The sequence below is a fragment of the Rhipicephalus microplus genome, chromosome 10 (assembly GCF_043290135.1).
Source record: "Rhipicephalus microplus isolate Deutch F79 chromosome 10, USDA_Rmic, whole genome shotgun sequence".
NCBI lineage: Eukaryota > Metazoa > Arthropoda > Arachnida > Ixodida > Ixodidae > Rhipicephalus > Rhipicephalus microplus.
The window spans coordinates 48,815,469-48,839,899 of NC_134709.1; the positions used below are offsets into that span (position 1 = coordinate 48,815,469).

General features: G+C 46.7%; 1 long non-coding RNA gene across 1 annotated transcript in view; it reads right to left on the minus strand.

Moving 5' to 3' along the window:
• Positions 1-449: 449 nt before the first annotated feature.
• LOC142774380 (uncharacterized) overlaps positions 450-24,431 on the minus strand; it is a 25,356-nt gene continuing 1,374 nt past the window's right edge. The window contains exons 2-3 of the long non-coding RNA XR_012886369.1: positions 15,708-15,793; positions 450-675 (exon numbers count right to left, since the gene is read on the minus strand). This is a non-coding gene — a long non-coding RNA (uncharacterized LOC142774380). The remainder of the gene's footprint in view (positions 676-15,707; positions 15,794-24,431) is intronic.

Below are 24,431 nucleotides of genomic sequence, written 5' to 3' on the forward strand. Positions count from 1 at the left end.
CTTCCGGCTGTCGTCATCCTCAAGGCGTGCTAGACGGCCAACCCGAGATATTTTTAGAGCTATTAAAGTATGTGCTGTCCTTACACTGTCGATAGTGCAGGAGGGCATGTTGTATGAGTAGCTATAGCGATGAGGAAACTAGAAATGAAGAACTGTACTTTCACTGAAAGCAACAAGTAAAACTTTACTGCATGGTGGTCCCCTCAGACTATCATGTATATCTTTTGAACTAAAAGTTCCAACTTTTTTTTCCTTGCGTGATACTTATTTACTGCAACAGCTTTCACCATTTCTTCGAGTAAATTCCGTTTCCCGTCAAAAATGAAGTTCTGTGAATGAAAGAGTTGACGAAGTTTTTCCACGCTTACTTTAAACACTGTTGCAGATCCCTCTTAAGTGCACCTAGTATGTATCAGAAGAATGGAAAGAAAAAAAAAACTCACCAAGTCAAAGTTTTCGATGTTCAGTGCCTCCGAAAAATACGGCTGAATATAATGGGGGTTGTTAGTTGGCTCTACATAGATAGTGTTTTCAAAACTGCAGCTAAAGGAGAACGCCGAGGTGTAGAGTTTTATGGTGTAATACACTCGTGTATTCTTCTTCAGACTTCCGTGGTTAAATGTGAAACGTTTACTATCGTTATCCTTTGGACCAACCCAGTGGTCCATCCAGTTCCTACACAACATAGCAAAGAAAACATATCAATGAGCGAGGACACTAAATCCGCAGTTTAGCCAATATGGCGAAACAGTCAATGCGTCAGCAACAGACTGGAAAAGTAGATGAAGTAAGGGGACAGAAGGTTCGAAGAGTTGCAGAATTAGATAAACATCCTCAAAGGCACTGTGCTTCCGCGTTTGATTCGGAAACTCTTGGAACCTCTCAACAAGCTCCCGGCGTTGAGAGGCAGCATGTCTTACGTGTTTGTCTTACATGTTTCTGGTTAAGGACATGTATGCAAGGGCATTTTCATCACTTTGGGGTAAAACGTGCCCTTCACTGGTTCGGATGGTGGGACGCAAACCTTCAAGCTTTGAAAGCTGAGCTGACTTCCCGTCTACTATTTCATTTTATTCGAAGTTAAAATCATAACAGTGTATTTGAGAAGCTACAACTAATGTTCCCTGTGGTTTTTCTTGGTCGAAGGGTTTGTCGGATTCAATAGTTCTAAGAAAACGAGACCCTCGAACGATTCCCCAGTTTTTTTTTTCTTGTGTTACTCGCGGACGCCGCCAACACTAGGAGCCCGAAATTGACGCGCACGCGTAACTTTGGCTCATCGTGAACGTAAAATGCGACAGATCGGTCGGTCTCTTATAGTGTCATCTGTTGCTAGATTTGAAGCACTGCCGATAATACTTTCTTCTGCTCCATGCGGAGCAGGTCTATTCCACTGGCGCATTGACAGTGCTCACTGTACGTTCCATTGGCATATCTGGAGCAACTCCGCCGCGAGATCCACTCCACGGATGATGATGATGAACAAACTTTATTTAATTAGCAGAAAGGTCCTCTCCTCCTTTCAGGGGCGACCGGAGAAGGGAGGACCAAACCTAGACGACGGCCATGATCCCATGTGCCCTGGCGGCGTCTTCGGCCTGCCGTATTAAGCGGGCTTGTAATTGAGAGTCACTCCACGGAGCAACTTTTTTACTCCGCAAGTCGCAAGCGCCCCGCGCCTTGGAACGGTGCCAACTTTGGGTGCGCCTACGGACGCCAGGCACGTCAGTTGTGCTTCGCGTCGGAGCTCACGTTTTGCAAGCGTGGCGTCGCTGTTCCCAGCGTGTCCACTCGAGCAAGTAGAGAGACGCGTGCATTGCGTTCCATTCTGACCCTGCCATTTGTTCCAGAAGAAGCACATGTGTTCTGTTGGCAGACTCTCTTCTGTTTCCCTCCGCCAGATGGCATGGAGTGCTCCAGCACAGAGTTAGTGGGTAGCTCCGAATCCGCCGATGGAAGACGCCATTAGTTTTTGCATGAAGGAACGGAACTGCAGTTCTGAAATGTTCAAATCACGAAAGTATGTCACCGGGTGATGCAACTGGCATTAAAAAAAAGACGTCAATATAGCTAAGCGGCTACGTACGGCATTCTTCACCACGAGGCTATACATAATTAGCAATCTTTATTTCTGAGCACGCCCACATATGAAGAGCAGCGACTCTTTTGGCGAAACTTGAATACAAATGGTGACTTTTGGCGACTCTTTGTTCGTCGTTTGGTGAATTTCACTGGAAAGTCAGTGGCAAGCCTGTTCCCGACATCCAGCCTTCCTAAGGCCAGTTTGCAAAAGATTCCAAGTACCGGCGTGGCTCAGTGCTAGACTGCTGGGCTGGCACGCAGGGCACGCGGGTTCGAATGTTATCTTGTTCTTGCTGGTTTTTATCAACTTGAATTTCTTTTTTCTTATTTCGCCCGACAGTGGTTACGATCACCGGCGGCGGTGGCGGTGAACAACTTAGTTGTTCACCGCCGCCAGCTTACGCTACTGCAGTAACAGCTTTCACTGTTATGACATCACTGTTGTGACATAGGTAACAGCTTTCACTGTAATATATGATGCCTTGTGAAGGCCGCATGCATGACGAATGTGTTTGTAAGGCATGCAAGGTATTTTCACTGCATTTCAAAGTTGAGCTAATTTATTTGCACTGTGTTTCCAAGCAGGTGCTCGGCTGTGTAGCAGAATACCTGCTTTCCGCACAGGCGGCCCAGGTTTGATCTTGACTCTGGAATCATTTATCTTATTTGCACCTTGATTTTTCGGCCACGCACAAGTTGGCGGTTGTTCGCTCACAACCAACGACGCCGATGCAGGCGTTTCTGTGAAACGAGCACTTTTGAGTCATCACGTTCAATCTTGTCAATACATTGGGAGCGGAAAGCCGTAATTGCACGACAGAAGATGCTCGAGCGTATATGCTATTTTATTTGCACACCAAGAAGAAAAAAAGGAATTCAGCTTCTAGTACACTTTTATGCAAGTGAAATTTATATATTGTGCATATTTGTGTTTATTATGTGTATCAGTGTATTTGTTACTATCATTGTTAATGCATTTTTGAGACTTTGATTAAAGGTCGCATAATTATGGCTTCAGTGAACTCCCACTCACTGTATTAGCTACTTCATTTTACTCTATAATAAGACCATTAAAACGCTACTTTGGCGATCCTTTTCATTTTCGCGAAGAAGTAAACAATTGAATACAGCTGCTGCAAATAAATTTTCTTGCTAAAAAACCTAATACAAAACATGTTTCTTCATTCCTATCTTTGATTTCGGCATAGTGATGTTCGCAGGTAGGGGCGATGCAAATTTGGTTCGTGACAATGCTGCTCTCCGGTTCTCCACTCGGGTAAACAAAGTGAAAAATTCAACATCGACATTATGAACCTTAAGACTTAGCTTCAGCCACGCGTATCATTTACTTCGTGGAGATGCGTGGATTTTTCCCGCCAGAGTTATCAGTCAATGGAATGAACTGTCCAACAATGTGGCGTGGCAGTTATATCTGAATACAAAGGGGAACATATTCGACAGAGATCTGTCTGCCGAGGTAAAACTTCATACTAACAAAATAAACTACCCCGAAACTTTTACTGGCTGGACGAAAGGTGACGATGGAAAGGGGGGGCAGCATCAAGAAGCGTTGCTATTTTCGGAGCCAGCTGAACAGTCTCCCTGGAACATGTAACCGAATCGGTGCCGAAGCGTCGAGTTAACTTTTAGTTTTATAGTTACCAATCAACTTTGGACTAAAAGGGGCTGCAAAGTTTTAGATGCGGAGCATCTTATACTCGCGCCTTGTAGTGCGCCGTCCGCGCCGTCCGCACTGCTTCTCGAACATTCGACAGCTGACGCGCGCGCATGCGCCGTGGCGCCGTCGCCTACTCTTCCACCATCTGTGCATCCCTTCCTCCTCTACACACCGCGCGCGCTTCACTCCTCCACCATCTGTGCACCCTTCCTTCTCTACACACCGCGTTCGACATCTACAATTCTCCTGATTCTCCAGTGGACGCGCATGTGGCGTCGCGCTTCGAGAACATTCAACAGCTGACAGTGCATGCGCCGTCGTGCTGTATATATACTCAAGGTCGGCGCTCGCTCGCTCAGTTGCCACTCGTCGGTTGGTTTGTACGGCGCGTCGACGTCCAAGGTCGCGGTGAATTGAATTTCAACGAATCCACAAACACAATGATCGACGTCCCTTCGACCAGCGCCGCCCTTTCGCATACGTGTGTACGTGTTCACTCATTTAACACCCCCTCCTACAACCACGTTAACCAATTTAGCCATCTACCCAAGTAAGTCGCAATTTAACACCCCATTTCACAACCACGTTAACCAATTTAGCCATCGACCCAAGGAAGTCGCACTTTAACACCCCGTTAACCAATTATATGGTCCGCATCCTCCTCAGTGTTCCCCCGAGGGAAGCTGCGGGCAATTTTTTCTTACTCCATAGTATCCCTGGATTCGGTTGATGCCCTGTGCGTGTTGTGCAACCTACTTATTAGTGTCGAAGCAACTCTTTTGCTAATCTGTGTAACGCTGTCCCTCCGTTAACCCCCCTGCACATGCCCGTGTATCACGTCTCACACCGGATTCTCGCGTCTCGTGCCGGCTCAGGGAAGCACCCGAAACCTGTCGCTCCCCTTTCCCTCTCTGGCTTCGCAAGGCCGACGCTGGCAGCGTCTTCTTTTGAAAAAACCGGCTGCTCGTGCCGCACAACCGTTAACCGGCCACCCTGCTAATATAGGATCGCGCCTTCGGAATTCAGTCAAGGGAGTCTTCACATGGCTTTCGCTTGATGAGCACCACCGTCAACGTCTTCGCAGTGTAAGCGTTATCGTGGAAGTGGAAACTCTGTTTAGAGAAATTAATTCTCACAGACAGTGAACATCAAGTAAAATCCAACAGAACATTGCGACAGAACACAACATCCACAGACACACCAAAAGTTGTTACAAAAAGATATGTTTACATATGTAAACGGAACACAACATACACATCTACACAGGAATTGTTACAAAAACAATGTCGACATATGCACAATACATGGTAAACAAAGAAATGCTTGCATGCGAGTGAAGCCGTGCCAACCGTAGGATGGCAACCTCTTTGGCAGCCTCTTCGGGCCAGAAAGTGCTCAAAGTGTGTCCTTGTGTTCCACATTTCCTTTAGGAAGCCTCGAATTCAAGGCAAATTTTATTGAAGATTAAGCCACCGATACTATTCCCGGCGAATCATTTCTTCGAAAACAACTATCTTTTAATATATTATTAACGTAGCCTTAAGATTAACAAATCAAAGCTGCTTGATGTCTAAGAGGGCACCAGCAGAAAATAGCATGTTTCTGAGATCTTTGGAGGGCGAAAGATGGCTTCACTACTACTGGCAAAGCATTATGGGAGCTTCCACTCCGGCAATATTTTTTTAACCTCCTTGGTTAACGCCTGCTGCTTCGCATCTACACATGGTTCTCTTTAGCGTGAGAAGGTCCAATTTATTTTTTTCTTTGTTTTCAATTAACAGTTGCATTTGCACTTGTTGCGTTGTTTCAGTTGTTCTTTAGGCGTATCCCCAATCATATTTCTATTGTCTTTGTTTCAGAAGATACACGTGACGTTTGTGTTTTTATGTTTGCGCTGATAGTCGTATCACAAATTTTGTAGCACCAACCTGCGGAAATCTGGTCATGGTATTGCAACGTTTGTAAATGAATAAGTGAGTGAATAAAAGTAAATTATTATATAAATAAAATAAACAAACAAATAAATAAACAATTAGATAAATATACCCACTGAGCGATGGAGCGAGGAGGAAGGAAGAAAAAAATCACAGCATATCCATGGAGTGCATGAAAATGAGTGGGGCGAAGCACTCGTCAGTCCGTTCTTGCTTCCGTCCATCAATGCGTACGGCCGTCTGTCTGTGCGTCCATCTCTCAGTACGTACGTGCGTGCGTGCATCTGTCCATGCGGCCATTTAGTGAACACTCCAAGTACCGCCATCTCGCACCTTTTCATCATAATGCTACGTAGCTGGCATATCAGCAGTCAGAAGACAACGAGGAAGTGGTATGTCGGTTGTGCGTGCTGTCCTCCATCTTAGTCGATGCTATACGCATCGGTGTCATTATAGATATAAATAGACACGCCTCGTGTCATTTTTGCATAACATCTTTGTAGTGTAAGTGCTGGGTACTTCCCTGTCTTCATCACGAAGCTCCGCAACGGCCGCATCATCATAGGTCCAACCATGTCACAGGTTGAACAACCATCGTCTTCGCCACCGGCCCCTTCCGTGGCTTCTACGTACGTCGTTCTACCTCCTGATCGTGATCCCGGTGTATTTTCCGGTCAGAATGGCGTTGACACTCACAAATGTATCAACCGGTATGAATGGGTCAGTGCGAGCTGTAGGCGGGACCCGACTCTAATGCTTGCCAATGGGCTTTTTTTACTTCGATGGCCCACAGCGGGTGTGGTTCGAGACGCACGAAGCGGAAATTACAAGCTGGGACTCCTTTAAAGAGAATATCCGCGACTCTTTTGGCGACACCGTTGGATGGCATATCGCAGTGCGGAGTCAACTGGCGGCTCGTGCCCAGATGTCGACGGAGTCGTACGTCGCGTACATTCACGACGTCATCGCCCTATGCCGCCAGATTGACGAGCACATGAGTGAGTCTGAGAAAGTGGCCCATGTGCTGAAAGGCATAGCAGACGACGTCTTCAATCTTTTAGTGTACAACAACGTTGGCACCATCGACGCCAACATTAAAGAGTGCCAGTGGTTTGAAGAAGCCGAGAGCCGCCTTATTACTCAGCGATTCACCCGGCTGCCCAACAAGGCCGCAACCTCATCGTGTGAAGCCGCCCGCCAGTCCCCCACGTATGACAACGTCACGCACATTGTTCGTCGAGAAATCGCAGCCGCCTGTCCGGCTCCTCTTCAGCCACCCGATTTCGCAACGCTCTCCTCTGACCAAGAACAGCCGTCAGTGGCGGTCATACAAGCTGTGGTGAGGCAGGAGTTTGCGAATCTCGGACTTCCATCAGCATGTCCCTTGACTCGCCCTGAAGCCCCGTCCTACTCCCGAGGACACGCTCGCCGTTCACCTTAACAATGCCCTTACGTAACCCTTCGGAATGGCGAACACCCAATGACCAGCCTAATTGTTTTTCCTGCCACCAGCCTGGGCACGTTTCTCGCTATTGCCACAGCCGTTGGTCAAACCACCCACGTGAGACCTTCTCTACCTCTGCGCACATGCACCCGACGACCCCTCAGCGTTCAGCCATCGCACCTTTCAATTTCTATTCGTGGTCATCTTATGAGCCTTTCACTGATGCCCGTTTGCCCGGTCGCGTTACATTAACGCCCCTTCGTCCTGTCACCACAACTCCCGCTCCTCGTCGCCGCTACGTCGCCGATCCCCCTCTCCGCCACCTCGGCGCTTTTCCTCGCCAGTCTTCTCTCAACGATTGCAACAGAAAAACAAGATACTTAAGCTTTTAGAGGTGAATCTGCAATACCAATGACGGCCGAAAATCCTCTACTGACGCTTCCTACGCACCACAGCCTATCGTTGAAGTTCTAGTCGACCACGTTCCTGTGACCGCTCTCATTGACACAGGTGCGCACCTGTCTATTATGAGCGCTTATCTACGCCACCGCTTGCAAAAGATTATGACGCTGTCTACGACGCAGGCAATACGTGTTGCTGATGGCGGTACTGTACTGTACAATACTGTAGTAATCGGAATGTGCACTGCTCGTGTCAGCATTGCCGGTCGTCACGCCGTGGTTCTTTTTGCAGTGCTAGCCTGTTGCCCTCATGACCTCACACTTGGCCTTGATTTATTTTTGACACACTCGACCTTAATTGACTGTTCGTCTGGTACCTTCGGCCTCGATCTTCCCATCTTTGCCGACTACTCTGCAAAGCTCACCAGCCGCTGAGCCCAACCACTTTTGTTCGCCTCCCACCTCGAGCCGTCACGTACGTGTCCTTGTCATCGGCCCCTCCCGTTCTTGACGGTGATTATATCGTTCCGCCAATTGCTGACGTTCGGCTGACGCGCAGTGTTTCTGTGCCTCATACCATCGCGACCATAGCGGATAAATGTGTGTTCCTTCCACTCCTTAACTTTGGTTTCACCCCTCAAGTGTTGCCCTGCCAGATGTCTCTAGTTCAGTTAACTGCCATAACAGACGACGATGTCAGTGTTGTCTCTTTATCTGGTCATGATCGAAGCGCAGTTTCACGGTCACTCAGCTGAGACGATGCTATTTTTCATAATATGATTCGATCGGAGCTGATTCGATCGGAGCTAACATGATTCGATCGGAGCCTATTTTGCTGGGGCCCACTTCAAGCTGACGCCTTCTCTCAGCTAATTACCGCTCTAACGACGCCTCCTATTCTTGAACATTTCGACCCCAATGCTCCTACAGAAGTGCAAACACACGCGAGTGGCCACAGAATTGGTGCAGTTTTAGCGCAAATTCGGTGGGGCAACAACCGTGTAATCGCGTATGCAAGTCGTCTGCTTTCAAAGTCTGAACGCCATTACTCTATAACAGAACGGGAATATCTCGCCCTTGTCTGGGCGGTTTCGAAATTCCGTCCTTACTTGTATGGCCGCCCTTTCCGTGTCATCACAGATCATCACGCACTGTGTTGGCTTTCTTCTCTGAAGAACCCCACTGGACAACTTCGCCGTTGGGCATTACGCCTACAGAAGTTTTTCTACACGGTTGCTTACATGTCTGGACGTCTTTATCTGGACGCCGATTGCTTATACCGCTACCCTGTTGATCAGCCCAACGAATCAGACATCGAGCCTAGCCTCATCATCATGTCAATGTCCCAGTTTCTTCAGATTGGTGATGAACACCGTCGTAATACAACTGCGACAACTTATTGACTGTCTCGAATCTGCTCCGAACGGCGCGTCGCTTCGCATGTGCGTCGTCCTGAACGGCACACTGTATCGTCGTAGCCTACAGCCAGATGGTCCTGGGCTCCTTCTTGTCGTGCCGAAACATTTGCGTTCAACCGTGCTGCACGAGCTTCGTGATTAACCAATTGCTGGTCATCTAGCTGTATCTCGAACGTACGACCGTGTGCGTCGCCACTTCTTTTGGCGCGGGCTCGCCAGGTCCGTTCACCGTTACGCGTCCTCCTGCGATAAATGCCAACGTAGGAAGCGACCTACTGCGCCCCCAGCTGGACTTCTTCAACTGATCTCTATCCCAGCCGAACCTCTCCTCCGTGTTGGTATAGATCTTTTCGGTCCTTTTCTTGAGACGAAATCGGGCAACAAGTGGATCGCCGTTGCTATAGGCTACGCGACTAGGTATGCCATCACTCGAGTGCTCCCCACCAGCACTGCTACTGACATTGCGGACTTTTTGCTCCACGATGTCATCCTACACCATGGCGCTCCTCGCCATTTACTCACGGATAACGGCCGCGCAATTTTGCCTCGAGTAATTGACAATCTTCTGTGCTCTTCCCCGACGCAGCACAAGTTGACCACTTCCTACCATCCCCAAACAAATGGACTTACCGAACGCCTAAATCGTGCCCTCAAGAACATGCTCACAATGTATGTGTCCTGCGATCACCATGACTGGGACCTAACGCTACCTCACGAGACCTTCACGTACATTTCTTCGCACCACGGTTATTCACCCTTTTATTTTCTCTATGGCCGTGATCTGACGCTACCACTCGACACCCTATATCCAACCACTACAACGCTGTCAACCGAATATGCACGCGACGCTATTGCTCGTACCAGCACGCAAGTCAGATCGCCCACCGTAGATTTCCGGCTTCGCAAGCCACCCAGAAAGCCATCAACTACAGCTGGCATGTTGACGTTCACTTCTCACCCGGTTCTCTCGTTCGCCTGTGGTGCCCAGTTCATCGAGTGGGCTTATCAGAGAAATTGTTGTTTCGCTATGGGTCCTTACCGTATCATCCGCCAGGTAACCGACGTCACCTATGAGATCATTCCCGCATCTGAGGCCACAATTCTGCCTGCAACCACACCCAGTGATGTGTTGCACGTCAGCAGGCTAAAACCTTACCACCTGCCTTCTGAAGACCGTAATATATGCGCATCGAGACGGCGCTTCTAACATCAGGGGGTAATGCTACGTAGCTGACATATCAGCGGTCAGAAGACGACAACGAGGAAGTGGTCGGTCGGTTGTGCGTGCTCTCCGCTATACGCATCAGTGTCAATATAGATTCTAAATAGGCACGCCTCATGTCATTTTTACATAACAATATATTCATCATAGAATACCGCCATCCAGTGTACACTCCAAGGGCTAAACGAGAAGTGGCACGGCCGGACTCGTCTCTGTGGGTTACTTTATCCGAAACAACTATCTTTTTATTCATTATTAACGCGCGCTGGTTTCCTTCTTAATTCAAAAAAGTGCGCGCGTGTCACTCCTTTAGTCCAGTCGTATAGGTGACTACCTACTACTACGACTATTACTACTACGACTAGTATTACTGCTACATACATCGCAGACGCATGACCCACGGCTTAAGGAGATTCGCCCCTAATATTCAAGCTCGGCTTCGGCAGCCCCGCTGTCAACCCCAAGTATTGTGGTTCAATGGACAACACGAAAATCACAGTGCTAACGTTACTTCTTTCTAACAGGCAAAAAGGACGTGTGCTTGCGCGCATTTTTTTCCTTCTTAAACACGATAGTCTTTCTTGGGGACCTTCGACGCAAAAATTTCGGTTCGTCCGTCTGCCTGCCTGTCTGTCTGTCCACTCTTAACGGCACCGGGTACTTGAAACGGCCGACCCCATCGGCAGCGTCCACCAATGTTGCTCAAGATCTGGCGTTCATACTTGTGAAATTCTCATATAAAAATCAATGATTGCGCATGCCTTGGGCACCATAACAAATGGTATATATTCTGCATGTGCGTCTTTTACCAGAAAAGGCATACATAGGTAATTTTTAGGGCCGTAGCGCTTATCACGCTGCGCTGACCATGCAACGCTTGCACGAAAAGGCGAGTGTTTCCAACGCTTTGTTAAAGCTAGACGGTAGTGGCACCTACCCATCGCCTTGCGTTCTACACCTTATCACCTCTGAGACGGGCGCCCACATACGTCTCGGAGCTACGCGCTTCGTTTTCCAAGAAAGCTGTCAGATGGCGCTCATGTCTCACGTGTGACGTGACTTGACGCGCTCGTTCGCCTCCGCTGCACGCTCGAGGCACTCTAACGCAGCGCCTCCAGAATACCGTTCACCATTTTTTTGCGCAGAACATCAAATAAATGTTTTGTTCACTCTCTACACACACGACTATCGTCTTTCGAAGCCATTTGCAGATTAACATGCAACTACGGGGCCCATTGTGTGTGTGTGTGTGTGTGTGTGTGTGTGTGTGTGTGTGTGTGTGTGTGTGTGTGTGTGTGTGTGTGTGTGTGTGTGTGTGTGTGTGTGTGTGTGTGTGTGTGTGTGTGTGTGTGTGTGTGTGTGTGTGTGTGTGTGTGTGTGTGTGTGCGCGCGCGCGCGCGCGCGCGCATTAGTTTACAGCGACAAAGCGTCTCGCCCTTCGCGGAGATGCAATTTTCAACGCAGCGACGGGTGATGCTCTCTTACAAGTAATAAAATATTAGGATCAGTTACAAGTGAGGGCCATGGTGAAGTTGTATCGTACCAGCCTATTAGCTCTAAAATGTAAGCCAGGACTATTCTGTCTGCGTATGCCAACCTGCTTTTGGTATCTCTAAGCCACGGCCTCAACCCCATTAACAAAAAAATAAGATGATCTCCCCAGCGACGTAAAGTAGTCAGGCTTTCGCACTTCGTAGCTCGAAGGTAAGGGTGCGATCCTCACTTCATGTCCACTGCACGTCAGGGGGTGGGCGCGAGGCATGAGTAACGGTGCGTAGGGCCTCCACTAGAGAGGCCAGCGCTGTCATCGTTTTGACTTCACATATAGGGTAGCGATTGTTGAATACGGCAGCTTTGCTTTCGCTACACCACTTGCATCGTCCCCCGTGGCTTCACCGGTTCTCAGTCGCAATTTTACGATGCAAATTAGACACGAGAGTGCCACTGGAGGCGCCGAATACTACAGGTTTTCCCGCTCACTTTAATCCAAGTGCCAGCCTAAATAATCTCCACGCCATTGAAATAATCTGAGTGCCGAGCTATTTAATCCACGTGCCAAACATTTATTCCAAGCGCCAACATATTTAATCCAAGCGCCAACTCACTCAGGCCGCGTGCCATTGAGTTTAATCCAAGTGCCACCGTATTTAATCCAATCGCCAATGAGTTTAATTCAGGTGCCAGTCAGTTTAATCCATGCGCTAGAAACACACAGTTAGCCACTATATATAGTATAAATGTCAGAATAACGTAAACATGGCGTCACAGCAAGAACTTTTCCCTCGGCTATACATGGTAGCGCTTATGCAATGAAGTGCGCAGTGTGACTTCCCCTTAACATTTTGGTGTCATAGCTTCAAAATAAAAAAAACAGTCAGTAATAATTGCATTTATAGGTACTTAAATGTATTTGCTCATAGAGTTCATGTCAGTTTATATTACATTGCTACTTCTTCGTTCCGGTTAACCATCTACACCATCGCATATGCATAGATTCGTGTCGTCTGCTGAGCAGACGGCATTTGGCTACTTATGCGCTGAGGCTACCGCAGTCGTCTGCTCAGCCCAGGGAGAACAGTGACCGACAGATGGTACTAATTTGTTCTTGAAATCAGAAATAACTACTTAAAAATACCAAACTTGCATTTAATCGGGTTCATGTGGAAATAAGTTGTTATAGAAGCATAAAAATAGATACTCCGGTTTTCACGTAACAGACGACGCTTAGTGTAACTGAAGCGTGTTTACTTGAAACGTGTGTTTTCATACGGGAACATTTGCAGACGAAGATGGAGCTTTGCTTGAAGTCATGGCTGGACGCAAACGAGGATCACACATTAAGAACGCCGACGAACCTCGTGGAAAAAACAGCAGAGTATCGGTGGTCGACAGGGCTAGGATTGTGGACGTTTACAGGCGTGGCGGTGACTTAAAGCAACTGACCGACGCTCTAGGCATCAACATTAAAACCACAAGATCGATTGCCGCTACCGACAGAGAAACATCAAAGCATGGTGGGGGTTCAAAAAGGAAGTTTGGAGATGACGTCGTGAGTACTTTGAGACGAATTGTCGACGAAAACTGTACATTTACATTGAAGCAAATAAGAAGGCCCTGGAGAAAGATATGCCAGGAGTAACAATCAGTGCAAGCCCAGTCGACCGCTTACTGGATGCCCACTGCTACTCGATGAAGCTAGTGACGCAGAGGTCCGCAGATCGCAACCGTGACGATATCAAGCACAGCCGCATGCTGTACGCCCAATGGCTGCAGTGTGATGGACCGCGTGTTTGCCGCTTCTATTTGGATGAGACTAACTTCAATATCTGGTGTTCCAGGAACTTCGGCAGAACAGCTAAAGGACAACCAGCTGTGCACATGACCACAACGACAAAATCAGTAAACATGAACATTATAGCATGCATGTCCGTAAATGGAGTTATTCACTGGACTGTGGTGGACAAAGTTCATTGGGTTGTTTTTAATGACTTCCTCAGTGATGTTTCAGCGTACGTAGAACGTGATGAGCCAAATACCGAAGCTGTATTCCTTTTTGATAATGCACCTGCTCACGCTCGAGCAGAACAGGTGGCTTTGGCTAACTTCATGCCCTCTATTAGGCGCCTGCCAGCGTACAGTCCCTTCTTTAACCCTATAGAAGAAGCCTTCTCGAAAGTGAAGTCACAGGTGAAGGCCTACCTGAACGAACGTCGTAATTTAGTTTTAGTGACACAGCAAGGCATGACGAAAAAGGAGCACAGGCGTTCTTTGCTGCTCGATGCGGCTCGCCACTCCATGCAACTAATACAGCGCGTGGACTGCGCGGCCTTTGATCGGCACAATTTCTCTTTCGTGCCTGCCGTTTTGCGTGAAGATGACTTGTGAACATCCGTCTCTGAGCCCTATGAGACAGTTCTGTTTTCATAAATACAATAACCTCTGCCTATGTTGCATTTCTTGAATAATTTGTAGTAATCACTCTTGTTTTCCTGTATATGTATATGTATGTATGTGTACACACACACACACACACACACACACACACACACACACACACACACATATATATATATATATATATATATATATATATGTGTGTGTGTGTGTGTGTGTGTGTGTGTGTGTGTGTGTGTGTGTGTGTGTGTGTGTGTTGAGATAGAGAGGGGGGACAGAACAAATAATTTAGTGATTGCACTGAATTCGCAAGCTTCCGATGTGCGATGAGAGGCATAATGCCGCGCAAAAAAAAACACGTACACAAAAAAAAGAAAGTGAGGCCCAAGGTCAGTTGCGTGTTATTATCATTTTGTTTCCTCTGTGTTCGTTTTATCGCAACTAACAAGCTAATCGAACAATCAGGACTGTTCGTATCTTTGGAGACATTCAACTTTGTTTGAATAAAAAAAATAAGAGCATACAATAATGTAAAATGAAACTTCTATTGCTACATCAGATTATCAGTTTACGTTTTATGTTCACTACAGGAAAAAACATTGAAATTATCTCTAATTCACAGAGCGTGCTGCGCGACGGCTTCCTAATTTCTTGATTATGTAGCTGTCTTTGACCCATCCCTGCCCAAGACCATGCTTTTAACCTCTTAGTATGCGTTCCTGCACTCCAATAAACATAGTGTGTCGTTCGCATTACATGACCTATCCTGGTCATGTAATGTTGTAGTGTGTACCAAAGCCAATTATGAGCTTCAGTGACGGATACTGAATTTCATTGCACTGTAAAATATTCAGTAATATGTTCCTGCGTTTTTTTCGTTTTCATTAAACTTATTTCACCTGGGCCAAGCACTCATTATGCAAACTTGCGCATAGCAAAGTATAAGCACTCCAAACATGGCTTAAGCGAACCACAGCAGTAATTTTTTTTCAAGAATATATTTGTGAATACAAATAATAATGATTGATTCTACCTTCCGACTATTGTCTTTTATAGTGTAGGAACTGCATTTCAATTACACTGCCGTTTTTAGGCCCCGTATTCTGGTCTTTGGGCATGGATTAAACTGACTGGCACCTGAATTAAAGTCATTGGCAATTGGATTAAACACGGTGGCACTTGGATTAAACTCAATGGCACGCGACCTGAGTGAGTTGGCGCTTGGATTAAATATGTTGGCGCTTGGATTAAATGTTTGGCACATGAATTAAATAGCTCGGCGTTCAGATTATTTCAGTGGCGTGCAGATTATTTAGGCTGGTACTTGGATTAAAGTGAGCGGGAAAACCTGAAGTTTGCTTGCCCGTATTATCAGGTCTTACCGCATCTTTAAGCACTGAGCTTCAAAATTGTCCACTGCAAAAGCGCAAGATGTGCGCCATTCTAGCAGACAAAGTAAACCCGGCATCCTATGAGTGAAGTCATCACGTAGGCGGCGCCATGGTATGTCCTCGAGGCCAATAGTTACATTTAGGAGCACGTCATCAAATTTCCACGTCTACTGCCGAATCCTGGCGGGCTTTTCGTTCTGAAAACCAAATAATTTCATTTTTATTACGGTTTTGAAGACTTACTCTTTACTGTTGTCCACAATATCGCATGTGAGTATTCCGATGGTCCCTATTGGCAACCAATAGTTCCTGAAATACGAGCTCCGTCCCTGTTGAAAATACAGCAAGAAAAAAATGGCGAATCTTACGTACAGTGGGAACCGATGATATGCGAAGCACGAATAAGCAAGTTTGGTATGCCACTTTGAAATCCCCACAACGTTACGAGGAAGTGGTAAATTATGCTGTACATGACTTCCATGTCATGATTATTATATTTCGACCTGTCATTTACATTCTTCGTCCATTCAAGTCACCGAACATTAAATTTGGTGTACAGTGTTGTGCCACAGACATGTTCCTCGTTCGGGAGCACGTTTCACGAGATCGAGCGCTGTTCCGACGAACTGACTCCCCCCTCCCAGCGCTGCCTTCCGCACAGAAGAACCGCGCAGTTCCGGGGATAACGTCGCTTCCTCCGCCGAACCACCTTGCAGTTCCGGGTATGGCTGCGTCTCCTCAGCCGAGCCACTGTGCCGTTCCGTGGAACTGGTCTCGCAGAAGAGTCCCAAAACGCTATTTAAGGCCGTGCCGGCCCCATGTTAGAGGGATTTTGCCCGAGCCGACGTTGTCGTGCTGGCCGGCTCTGTACAAACGACAAGCTGCTGCAGTAAACGCTACTTTTGTTGCTGTTTTCAAAACGGATTGCCTCCCCGTTTCGCCTTCGGGCTAAGGCTTCAGCGAAGTCCGCTCGACGGCTCGCCGCTCTTCGCCACCGCTACCATCGCGACAGAGCAAATTCGTAACAGTGGTGGCAGCGGTGGGATACGATATCCTACGTTTGGCACGCCGGATTGGACCCCTGAAAGCTCGAGCTCGACCGACCTGATATTAGCGTTTGAATACGCTGGGATACACTACCCCTGTATTCTTTTCCACAGTATCAGGCAGAGTATTGTCACCGATCTTATGACGCGCATGGTGGGGCTGCAATTTTTGTTTCCAGTGGGGTTTCGTACACGCGCAGGTTTGATGTGTCTTTCACCGTACCACTGTGCGAATCTGTGTGGATCGAATGTGGCAAGTCACCCCTAAACAACGGAAAAAAATTAATCATTGGCAGTGTGTATCGCTCTCCTTCGTCTCCTGTTCTAGAATTTCTGTCAAATCTTGATAGATTACTTCACAAGCTATCTTTTGAGAATAAGCAAGTTGTATTGGTAGGGGACATCAACATAAACTTATTAGATATGGAATCCAGTGTCTACTCGGCTTACACGAACTGCTTCAGTGGCTTCGGCTACGAATCACTTATCACTGCTCCAACAAGATGTGGCCACCAGGGTTCCCAATCTCTTTTAGATCATGTCTTATGCAATTTTTCTCCCGCCCCCGAGGCTGGCGTGGTTGACACATACATTACAGATCACTTCCCCATTTACATAACATTTATTGCTAGGCGCTCCAGTGTCGATAGCTGTTTTTACACATCTGTGCTGAATCATGATAAGTTTATCGATGCTATAGCTACAACTGACTGGTCACTTGTTAAGTCCGATATTCTTGATAATTCCTGCTCCGACGTAGAGGCTATGCTACAGAAATTCTGCGCTTTATTTTTAAAGGCCGTAACATCTAGTACATCATTTGTTAAATGCAAAAAAACGGTATAAATTTCCCCGCAATCCATGGATGACAAACGGCTTATTGACAAGTGTTCGTAAAAAAGATAACCTTTACAAAAAAACAAAAAGACAGCCTTTTAATACTTCGCTTGCCCGCCGATACAGGAAATATTGCAACAATTTGAAAATTTTACTCCGAGAAGCAAAAAAGCGTTATTATGAAAATGAGTTGACCAAACATCAGGGGGACCCTAAAAAACAATGGAACCTTTTGAATAACTTTTTAAACGAATCATCTGGAAACTCACCTATATCTGAAATAATATATAATAATATTTCTTTGCAACAGCCAACTTCTATTGCAAATGCTTTCAGCGATTTTTTTTCTAGCATTCCTACTACACAATCGGGCATACCAAAATGTTCCGTTTCTCGGGTCGCTTCTTCATTTTTTCTTTTGCCCGTAACCGATGACGAAGTATGCTCAGTTCTCTTGAATCTAAAAAATAAATGCGCAGGTCTTGACAATATTTCTGCGTATCACTTAAAACTGGTTGCGCGTAATATTTCTGGGATACTTAGTGATATCATTAATCTAATGTTTCAGCAAGGCGCATTTCCTAAACTGTTAAAGAAATCTAAAATAGTTCCGGTATTCAAAAAGGGTGACAAAAGAAAAGTTTCTAATTATCGGCCCATATCAATTCTTTCTTCCCTCAGCAAAGTTATTGAAAAACTGTTCGTTGATGGTTTAAGTAATTACCTAAGCAAATTTAATATACTTCATCCGTGTCAATTTGGCTTTCGTTCAGGCAGTTCGACAAGCTTAGCACTAGTTTCATTATTATATTACTTAAAAAAATCGATTGACTCTGGTAAATTTGTTGGATCCGTCTTCCTAGATTTCACCAAGGCCTTTGACACCATTAATCATGCCACCCTGTTTAACAAATTGGAGGCCAATGGGGTAACTGGAGCTCCATTGACCTTCCTGAAAAATTATCTGCACAGTAGAGAATGCTCGGTGTACGTATCAGGCGCTTCTTCTGAAACTAAGCTAATCAATCCAGGCGTGCCCCAGGGGTCTATTTTGGGCCCTTTATTATTTGTTATTTATATTAATGATCTTGTCGATGCAATTAAATCAACTCACTGCGTGTTATACGCCGACGACACGACTATAACTGCAGCTGAGGACTCTCTAACTGCTCTTACTTTACACTTGAATAACACACTTCTAGATATTAGTAAATGGTGCTACGAGAACCAACTTATTATTAACCCAGCCAAAACCAAGTTTATGATATTTAGGTCCGCTCAAAGGCCTTTGCCTTTTCATCAACCCTCAACCCTAGGTCCTCACTCTATACCCACCTGTGATACTGTAATTTTTCTTGGTGTACATCTTGACTGCCATTTAAAGTTTAATCTCCACACTGATCACCTCAGAAAGAAAACTGCATTCGGAATTCGGGCTATAATAAAAGCTCGTGAAGTTTTTCATATAAACGTACTTATGTCTCTGTATTTCGCCTTCATTCATTCCCATATCATGTATGGTATCGCTGCTTGGGGAAACACGTATGACTGTCATCTATCACCCATTCAGAACATACAAAATCAGGCGATCCGCATTATCACTAATAGCTCACGATACTCCAGTGCAGGCCATCTACTCCAAGACAACAAAATCCTACCTGTTCGTAAGTTATTTTTTTATAGCATAGCCGTTCTTCTGTTTCAATTGCGCAATGCACTGCTACCGTTTGAGTTCATTGATTCAGTTTTCTTACAAAACAACAATGTAACCAGATTTGCAATGAACCTTAACTTTTTGCTACCCGCGTCGCGCACAAATTATGGAAAAATGACCACTGCCTATGCGGCCATTACTTTTTGGAATAACATGCCTCTTTCTGTTAAAACGATGCCCACATTGTCATCATTCAAAAAGTCGCTTAAAAGTTTTCTGTTAAATTATTAGCCGCCTATATATGTGCATTTTGGGGGCTTTGCGTTTTTAGTTATGCCATTTAAATTATTGCATTTTGATTGACAATGTCCGCCACTGAACGAGATGTTTTTTTTTCGTTCTTTCTTTTTTCTTTCCTTTTTTGCCTTGCTTTTTGTTGCCTGATGTGTCACTTAGCCTATAATAATTATTTATCACTCTATATTGTATAATTGATTTCCATTCACTCGTTGCTTGTTAACTTGATCTGATTTATTGATTGTTATAATGCATCGAGGGCCCCGTTACAGTTTTTAACTTCGGGACCCTCGTCGGGGGTCCCGTTACAGTTTTTAACTTTGGGACCCCCGTCTGTATATTAATATTACTGTACTACTTTTTTTGAAATGAATAATAAACTGAAACTGAAACTGAAACGTTTTGCTGCTCTGGGACCCGCTACCCCGATCTCAACGGCTGAAAAGTTGGATCGGATCTTCGAGCATGAGGACGACCACCGTGATAGCGTTTAACTACGCTGCGATACGCTACCCTGTTCTCATCGTTCGGCAAGCTGGGACAAGCAACCCCGGATCTCAACATTGGCAAGTTGGACCGGATCCCTGGAGGCCTGATACTGTTCGACGGCAGCCACGAGTTCGACCATCGTCGGCTACTTTGGTTGGGTGAGTGCCCAACGTTTACTGTTCATTTCGCCAGACCTCTCTAGCACAGGTAGATGTTAAGAGAGCGTTTTGTGTTTTGTTAGTTGTAATTTATTATTCACGTGCTCTAGACCATGAGATTAGTTGTAGAGTACGGTGAATATCAGTAGCAGAGCATCATGAGGGACGAGATCGCGATGGAGCAGTACCTGGTGCAAGACCTCCTTGAAATTTGTGGAGCCATGGGGATTTGCGCCGGGTCCGCTAAAACAAAGGAAGCGATTCTCGAGGTGATGTGGGCAGAAAATGTGACTGCCGATGAGGCTGACGAGTTTTGGGAGCTCATTTGCGAGCAAAAGCAGAAGGCTGAGCAAGGCCGCGAAGAGCTCGAAGCTCAAAGGCACGAAAAATGGAAGGCTGAGGAAAGTCGCAAAAGGAGAGAGCATGCTCTCAAAATGACAGAGCTTGATCTTAAAATTCAAGCACTTAAGTGGGAGCGAGCGAAACACCAGCTCCACAACTTTCAGACAGGCGAACATCGCGTATTTTCTTGATGATTTTGAAGATGTTTGCAGTAATGTGGGTGTAAGCCATGACCTTTTAGTGGAGAAGCTCGCCACGTTGTTGCCGCGCAAGATCGCGCATGTATTAAATTGTTTACCCTCCGAGGAAGCACGAGATTTTAGTCAGGCTAGATATGCTTTGATAAAATATTTTTTCATATCAAGTCCTGTTGGAAGTCAGAGCGATAGTAACAGCGCTGAAGCACGTGGTAAGGCGCTAAAGGTAGACGCCGACCGAAAAGGGCGAGAGGACGATGCGCGCAGTAAAGCGATGGGGGCCCGTCGCTCAGCGCTTCAGGAAGAGGAAAATCGCGAGGCATCTGACGTTGAGGCCCGTCACAAGGTGCAAGACACCGAAGTGCGTTGGAGAGAGCCAGACGGTGAGGTGAATCGCGAGGAGTTAGGAGCCGAGGCCCATCGCATAGCTAAGGACGTGGAGGTGCACCGTAAAGTGCGGGAGACGGAGCCCCTTCGCAGCGCACATGATCATGATGAATCGCGTCAAATAGAGCATGAGGCCGACTACGAAGGCCTGGGAACAAGGGCTATCTTTGAAAGGGAGAGACCCTTACAAACTGAACAGAAACTTTCGGGCGAGATGGTTAACCTTAAAAGCATCGGGACTCCCATTCTGTCGCAAGCAGAGACAGCTAGCAACGGGCCCGAGGAAAAGCTAGCTAACCAGTCTGGAGCTTTCACTCCACAAAGTGAAGGTGGTGTACTTGCGAGTATGAATACCAGTGCTCTGAGCACGGCGATCAGTTTCATTAGGCAGAATTGCCGGCGAAAACATAACGCAAAGTCGAATAACGCCAAGCCTGCCAAAGGAGCTAAACGCCATGGCTCTCTAGAGGCCATACTCAATATCAGGGCTGGGGTCGGGACAAAGCTCAGTAAGAAACAGTTGAAATTGAGGTCGCTGCTGAGATCTAGATTAAACGCGAAGCGCGTCACGAAGAAAGGAACTTCAAGAAAAAGCCGACGCCGAAATCTTCGCTTGGTCTCATCCTTTTCACTGCCACGTAGATGCAAGCATGGGGGGAAACGTTGCAAGCGCTTGAGCTGTAATACAAGCGGTTGTTCCCCACCGTGGCGAATGGGTCACTGGTCGAACGGGCGGGCTAAACAATGCAGTGCAGATGCCCTCTTGTTCGTGTTAAGCAGTTGTACGTCAAAAGTTGCTGCTACCGAGTTCGGCAAACAGCTTTGTTCGTTGTGCCTTTGTCGAAACCGGATTCCTCGAAAGCTATGGAGTGCGTGACTCCCCAGAGTTCATCTGAGAGGGCCCTCGTCTTGCCATTACTAAGAATGAATATTGTAATCTGCTTTGAAAAATATTTTTCTAGTTTTTTCGACAGCCGTTGAGCAAGGAATGCGTCTGAACTTTTGTAAGTTTTCTTTCCTTCTCATTGGAGAAGCAGGCATTGATATGTTTGTATGATTAAACTTTTTTCGTAATGTTTCAAAAAGTAACAGTTTGCGTGTTTTATTTTAACGGAGAAGGCATACTAAAAGCCCCTGTTTAAGATACCTTCTATGTTCTGCATTACGTGTTATTATGCACGTCAGTCTAGGTTAACCTTGTTTTGTATAACGCACGCAAGTTTGATTTTCAGCCTTATTTTCTTAGTTTTTTCAAGCATGTTTTCTCTTGTTTTGATGATAATTGGCTGAGCCCATGCAAGTGACAGCTTGTAGGAGGACGAACTTTGTCAAGTTTGGCAATCTTATGCTTCCAGGCGACGCCAATGTGCGTGATTCAGGACTGCTTGGCGTACTAAATTGTAGTTTCGGTGCTAAAATGAGCAATCCTCAGAAGCTTCGATCGTCCATAATCTGCCTAAATCACAATTGAGAATCGCTTAAAAAAAAATTCTGTTTGTTTAGCAGTGTCATGCACTGACACTTAGCTAAAGTGTGTCCACATTTTGAATTCCTCCTGAGATACGTTGCTCGTGATGCTACTTTTTAGCTCAGCGTAATTTCGAGGAAATATTTTCGTTTCTGCTGGTCTGGCAATTTGATCAGCATTTGGAGGGTGCTTGCTTTGGCCAGAGTGGTTCGGCTTTGTGTTCGACTCCGTCGTTCCAGTGAACCTCTGCAGGCCTATGAAAGTCTCAACGGGCGGAGAGAGCGGAACGGCTACCGACGGTCTACCAGCATTCCTCCTTCCGAGCCGCGCTGACGGCTCAAAACTCCGGATGCATTGTCTGGCGGCGGGGGTGCTGTTGTGCCACAGACATGTTCCTCGTTCGGGAGCACGTTTCACGAGATCGAGCGCTGTTCCGACGAACTGATTTCCCCTTCCAAGCGCTGCCTTCCGCACAGAAGAACCGTGCAGTTCCGGGGATAACGTCGCTTCCTCCGCCGAACCACCTTGCAGTTCCGGGTATGGCTGCGTCTCCTCAGCCGAGCCACAGTGCCGTTCCGGGGAACTGGTCTCGCAGAAGAGTCCCAAAACGCTATTTAAGGCCGTGCCAGCCCCATGTTAGAGGGATTTTGCCCCAGCCGACGTTGTCGTGCTGGGCGGCCTGTACAAACGACAATCTGCTACAGTAAACACTACTTTTGTTGCTGTTTTCAAAACGGATTGCCTCCCCGTTTCGCCTTCGGGCTAAGGCTTCAGCGAAGTCCGCTCGACGGCTCGCCGCTCTTCGCCACCGCTACCATCGTGACAGAGCAAAATTCGTAACAACAGGGAGCTGGTGAAACGGCCGCGAGCACGCTATGAACGTAGCTTGTAGCCATGCTTTACATGACACTATACCGTCATTATCATGTATAGACGTGTCATTTACCTTCGTCGTCTATTCACGTCACGTCGTCATTCAGATTTGGCATGCGTGGAGCTAGTGAAACGGCCGCGAGCGCATCACGAGCGTGGTATATTGTCATATTTTTACATGGCGTGTGTCACGATTATCATGGTTGCACCAGGCATATACCTTCGTAATTCATTGACGTCACGTGACAGCAAAGTTGGTATATGTGAAACTAGCGAAGTGGCCGCGAGCGCATCATGAAGCGCCCAATATACTCCGAGATAACGTTGACGATCGCGCACGCTGGGCGCAGCGACGCTGCGCTAGCAAAGCGGACGCCAGGCGCGACCGTTGCGACCATGCAGCGTCCGTCGGCATTGGCTGGTGGCAACCGGCGCGAAATGCAACATGCTGCATTTCGATGTCCATAACGTTACCCAGCTCTACCTATACAGCACTGCGTCTGCCTCTCTTCGTGATGGAGGAACGCCGGGTGCGCTCAAACGCGCATGCATCGAAGCAGCGCAGGCGCAGATCGGCGCCTGGCATGGCATCGCCGGCGTGACATGGCGAAACGAACGCCGGCGCGCACGTGCGGCGGGTCCATGTCAAAGTGTAATGGCGCTTTGAGTATGGCATGTAGTCATGTTGTTGCATGACACGCATCTCATGATTATCATGTCTGCACCAGTCACATACTTTCGTCATCCATTCACGTGACGTTATACCAAGTTTGGCATATTTGAAGCTAGTGAAATGTCTGCAGGGCATCATGAGTGTGGCATGTATTCATGTTGTTACATGACACGCATGTCATGATTATCATGTTTGGACGTGTCTTTTACCTATGTCGTCCGTCCGCATCGCGTAATACCAAAATTGGTACACGTGAAGCTAACGAAATGGCCACGAATGCATCATGAGCATAGCATGTATTCATGTTGTTACATGACAAGCATCTGATGTTTATCATGTTAGCACCAGTATCATACCTTCGTCATTCATTCACGTCCCGTAGTACCAAATTTGGTATAAGTGAAGCTAGCAAAACGGCCGCCTGCGCATCATTAGCATGGCATGTAGTCATGTTGTTACATGACGTGCATCTAATGATTATCACGTTTGAACCAGTCACATACTTTCGTCATCCATTAACATACCGTAATACCAAATTTGGTATGT